Below are 5,943 nucleotides of genomic sequence, written 5' to 3' on the forward strand. Positions count from 1 at the left end.
ATCCAAGCTCTGGGGGAGAGTACCTATATTCTCSTTTGCATACAGTGCCTGGTGCTCTGGATCTTCATCCACAACAGAGGCTCCACAGCCCTACAGAGGTACAAATAAACAGAAATCAGAGCTCACGCAATGAGTTTTATAATCTCCTACAATATTTATGAGTTAAAATGTCTTAAAACAAAAATGGAAAGGAAATGGAAAAATCAGCAAGCCTTTTATTAGAGTGCTGAATGGGGTGCAAACAGTGCCTGACTGTGGTTCCTCTGCTGAGCTCGGATGCCAGGCACCACTCGGTGATTCCCGTCAAAGCTCAGGAATACTGCTCTCATGAGGCACGACTGAGAATTGTTCGCAAAGTGACCACACCCAGCAAGAATTTGTAGACAGAGAAATTTATGGCACTGAAATTTGCACTGTGACCTAAGGCAGTGGCTCTGCTCCACAGGCATATCTGATTTTTGGACAGCACCCATGTTCCATAAATAGCTTCCTGCTGAAATGCCATTCCAGTTCACTGCTCACTCACACAGGGGCATTGGGGACACCACAGCAGTCTCAGAGGGTGTCTCCTCAGTGCTGATGTTTTGCTGTAGGGACAGTGGTGATGAGGCAACACACAAGGAAACCACCGTGTGCCATTCCCAGGCTTTCCCCACAGCAGAAAGCCACCCCTTTTGTTGTCCTGGAAGCACTGAGGGAGCACACACATTTTGTGGCACTCTGAGACTTATGGAACTATAGCAAGGCTGCTGCAAAGTCCCTGCCATTATCATCCTCCTGGTCTCTGGAGCAACTGATCTTCCCTCTCCTTTCTGCAGCAAGGAAATGTTTTATTTAGGGAACTGCTAAATGATGAAAGTCTTGGGGACAAGATACTGAAAAACAGAGAGAGAACAGAGAAACCACCCACTGGTGGGGGAGGTAAACCAGCTTCCACATCACAGTAAATGAAGTAGAGACAACTGTGGAAGAGAGATGGAGTTAGTAGCATCTGATATTGGGAATACTTGTGACTGGCCCTTACATGGGGCACAATGCCCAGATAGTGCCGTAAGGACAGATTCTTCCACAGGCTTAGGACTATCTGTAATTTTTATTGTTAGAATTCTAGCAGCATATTCCCCCAGTAGAGTGAGATAAGTGTGCATCAGGAAGATAGGTGGTGTAACCAATGACAAGATCAGAGCACGAGATAGCAGTGGGTGTAGCTGTAGTGTGATGATTCTATCCCAAGTCACAAAGGACTGTAATTTCAGTGACATATTTCTAGCCAAACCATACACCACAGTTTAACAAGCCTCTAGGCTGTCACAGTGTGTGAAAATATTCTACTCTTTGTCATATTTCAATTTCATATTCATCTTGAATCACTCTCACAGAACCTCCCTCATAACTCAAGGGTAAATCCTAGAATGAAGAAAGATAACACTGCCTGAGAGCTGCTTAGCAGCAGCAACAGGGTTCATGCCATGCATTGCAATAGATACACAAGTACCTTGTGTATCTATTCACCAACATGGAAAGAACCTCAAAACAGAAGGGTAGTGATTTGTACAAAACCTACGAAGTGCTTGCTCCCTAATGGGAAAGGGTAGGTSTGTACCCTGAAGCTTATTTGGGATCACTGCAGTGTATTTAATACCATTCAGCATTCACACACAGTAGCCTTTTGCATGTTCAAAATCCTGTGCAGACACAAGCTRATAAACCCTCAGAACTCTCTGGCAAAATGTGCTATCTTCAAGCACCTGTTCATTTCAGAGTCCAGTGAGGAAACAGCACTATGTCTGAATAAAATATTATGGCAGTTTTTCCTTGCCAGAATGATTCAGGGATATGCACAGGAGCTTGTCAAGCATGCTCAGTTGTGGGGGTTCCTTTAAGTGGCAAGAACTCAGTAGCTAATTGAAAGCAGCTTTAACTCCTCATGAGCTACTTCATACCACGATGTTTGCTAGTTCTGCCCAGACAGAAGAATGCAGTTTTACTCTTTATGTAATGAAGGGAAAGTAACCAAAATTCACAAGCTTCAACAGGATAACATGAAAAAGCCTGCTTATCAGCAGCTGCCACCAGAGCACCATATTGAAAAGAGGCTCTACAGGTAAGAGGAAAAAGAAACAACCTGTGTTAAGGTAATACTGGAAATAAGAAAACAATATGAGTACAAAATAACTCAATCCTACTAAATCCCAGGGGTTTTCCAGAAGTTCTGAGCACTTGCAGCCTACAAATAAGATCAGAATTTAGATACCCATTATTTCTGGAATCTCTCCGAAGACACTTCATGCTGAGCATACACAACTAAAGACTCAGCATCAACGGCCACATTTAAAAAGTAAGACCAGATCCCTCTTAACAAATTAATTTTTACTGCTCTTCAACCTTTACCAAAGTGGATTAGTTTGACTTAAAACTTGATTAAATCCCATGGGAAATGATTGATCTGAAACAATGACCTTTCACTGTAGAACATAACATGAAAGACTTTGGGGATAAGACTAATGAAGTGCAGAGATAAAACAAAATGCCTTTGCCAACATTTTCAAAAGTGGTCTCTTATTCTGGGTGCCCTATTTGAGTCACTGCATAAAGTGCTCATTTCCTCTGAAAATGAGGCCCCAAGCAAGGTGAGCCAGGCATCCAGAACAAGAGACGCCTGAAAACACTGGCCTTGAAGCTGTTTCTCCCAGAATTTGTCCTAAGTGGGTGTTGGATACACCAGTGACTGTGAAAGCAAGTGGAACTGCCAATGGAATTGCAAACAGGAAAAGCTGTTGCTCATGTCCTCAATCCCCTCTAGCAATGTCATGGATTAGTTCAGGGAAGCTTTCATGGCATCTGCTGTGCAGGAACTCCACACAGCCATTTCCATACCACACTTGCAGGGTACAACCACCCTCAGCCTCTGACCTTGCCAGGCTCAGGGCTGTCTGCTGAAGTGCCAAGAGAAAAGCTGCCTCTAGCAACAGTGCTGGAAAACATGGATGCTGCCTATTGGGAAAGTGTCCCGCTCACCTCAGGGAAAGCCAAGTAACAGAACTTCTGAAAGTGCTCCTGGATTTCCACCCCCCTTCTGTGACCAATCAACACATAAAAGCACTGGTTTTTGGGTCCTTACATGCATTTTAGGATAAAAATAACTTCAGGTTTTTTTCTATCTAGGGCATGCCTTTGCTAGGCCATGCCATGTGGAGGCGGCAGAATGACAACAGCAGGTACAGCACATTCAGCTTGGGGCAGGTCAACCACGTGCTCAGCGTGATTCCAAGTACAGCTCCAAGAAAGAACAACATAAACACATCCAGAGCTTGCTACAGATGGTAGGATAGGGAAAGCAGAACATGACGGGGATGCAAATCACACCTAGGAAACCAGAGCGAGGTAGGACACAAATGGAAAAAAATGCCATCCTAACATGAATACAGTGGAAAGAACTCCACTAGGCTTTCCTTGAAAGACCAACTCCAGCCAGCAGCACAGGCACAGAAGGCCAAAAGCACCATTGGCATCAGGCAGATTCACTTGTTCTCTTTCTCAACTGCATGGCCAGGCCCCCGGTCTGTTCTGGCTCATGGAGGGGAAGCAGCAGCCTACCCCTGAATGCTGCTCAGCCACCTGTGACTCAGTATAGCCAGGTCCTGTGAGACTGCAAATTTCTGCCCAAACAGAATTAGCTCCTCAAAGGTTCTTTGTGCAGGTTCAATATCCAAGTGACATGGGGCAATAGTAGGCCAGAATACACTGTACTTTAACCACTTGAATTTACATCTCTTAAAGAGAAATACTTTTAATTTGCTTGATTTTACATATCAGGCTTTGAATTGTCTAACATAAATTTTCGGAAAAGTAATACATTATTTCACTTGGGAAATGGCCTAGAAAATTCAGTTGTTCTCCAGAGAACAACTGTACCAAATTCAGAAATTAAATTCATTAAGTGTAAAAGAAAAGGCTTTAATTCTGCTTTAGCTGAAAATCCTTTTTCAGTTTTAAGTTTGGAAAAGAGACCTGTTATTCTAGGACTCCTGAGAAATTTTGCTGAATTGAGCCTTGTCTTTTTAACTACAAACTCAAAACAACCATGTTATTGCACTATTTGAAAAACTTACAAGGCCTTAGGACACTAGTGATGTTCAGGTGGTAGAACAAAGGTCACTTATATGCAAAGCCAAAATACCTGCATTCCCTAGCATGGGTGGTTTCTTAGAAAAGAACCTATTTAGAAAAGAACCTATTTATAATGACAGATACCTAAAATTTCTATACAGACAATGTTCATTTAATCTTATTTCCCCTGACATGGAACAGAACTATGTATTTGAAAGAAACTGAAAATACATCTCATTGTAAGAGAGGCATCATTCCTCTTTACTCCAATGCATCTTCAGCAGCAGGGAAATGTAACCTCCCTGGCTTTCATCCACATGTATCACATACCACTGACTGGCTAAATCATAGTCATTGTAGTGACATGTCATATCAGCAAGGCTGAAAACTAAAAGTACCTTATTTGGGATCTCAGACAGCAGCCCAGCAAGACCCAGTGGGAATTTTGCTACGGGGCTGATGCCTCTGCCTGGAGCCGCGTCCCTGACTGGCTCCTGAGCGTGCCCCGTCTCCGTTGCACCGAAGGCCGCAGAAACGACGGTGACAGCGCCTGGAGAATGGGTTTTCACAAGGCGCGGCGGTCCCTGTGCGTCCCCCTCCCCTCAGGGCTCCCGCCGCTCCCTCAGCCTCACCCCCCTCCGCGCGCCCCCTCAGGCGCCGCGCGCGCCCCGCTGTTGCTATGGCTCGGCGGGAGGCGGCAGCCAATCAGAGCGCGGCAGGATATATCTGTCGCCGTTGCTAGCGGTCACGGACCAATGGGAGGCGGCGGCGGGCGGCCCGCGGGCCAATGGGAAGGCGGTGACGGGCGGCGGGAACGGCCCCGAGCGGAGCAGAGAAGGCGGGCGAGGGCCGGGGCTGTGAGGGCCGGGCGGACTCTCCCTCASGGGTGTCGGTGCGGGCCGTGCACCTTTGCTCCCTTGCATATCAGCCCGGATTCACCCACCGCCCCGCTGTTGACGGCAATAAATGACAACGTGTGTGACCCTTCCAAACACAAACAGGAATGGGCATTTCTAGTGAGATGCACCAAAATACATGCGGCATCGGCTCTCCCCACGGTAGGTGGTCCTGCGTTTTAATACATAATTGCCATGTGAACATTATCACTTTACGCCCTTACCTTGAAAAGAATGAACCCTGGAGAAACAGTTATTGAAATTCTTTATTTGAAAACTTTGTAATAAAAGGTAAGRGAGGCATCTTCTCACTGCCTCTCCAGCCCGGAAGTTTGGCAAAGAGGACCCTTTTTCAATACAGATCTTTCAAAAAGCAGTAACGGTTCAGGAAAATACTCAAAAAATTGCCCTATAACTTGCAGGACTAGTTTTAAACCTGCTTGAAGGGCCTGCCTTGCTACTTGTATTGAGCACCAAAGCAATGGCACTGAAAATTCTGCTGTGCTCCAGTTTGCATCATCTGTGGCACATGGAGTACGGAACACTCCAGAAGTTATACCCTGCAGTACAACAGGAATGCAGAGATAAGAAATAGGAGTATTTTACCAGCACTTAGCTGAGACCTTATTTTCCAAGCTTGAGAAAAAGTTATCCAATATCCACTGAAAGGCAATGTAACCAAATTTTACTCCTTTAAGCACAGGAGCTTCATTTACCTTCGTGATGCAACTAGAAACCCAGTCTTAGCAGTGCTATGGGTAGATCTATGTTATACTGCCACAGAACCAGTGCCTTGATAATTTTAACATCTACAGTGCACATTCAGACTGCTTCAATAAAAACCTCCAGTCCACAGTGCACCTTTGCTTTCTTCTATCCTTTGCAACGTTCTTAATAAAACTGTAACTAAACATTGTAACCATATGAAAACATCTCC

This window comes from Malurus melanocephalus, unplaced genomic scaffold (genome assembly GCF_030028575.1).
Source record: "Malurus melanocephalus ecotype Western Australia unplaced genomic scaffold, MMel_1.1 scaffold_208, whole genome shotgun sequence".
Taxonomy (NCBI): Eukaryota; Metazoa; Chordata; class Aves; order Passeriformes; family Maluridae; genus Malurus; species Malurus melanocephalus.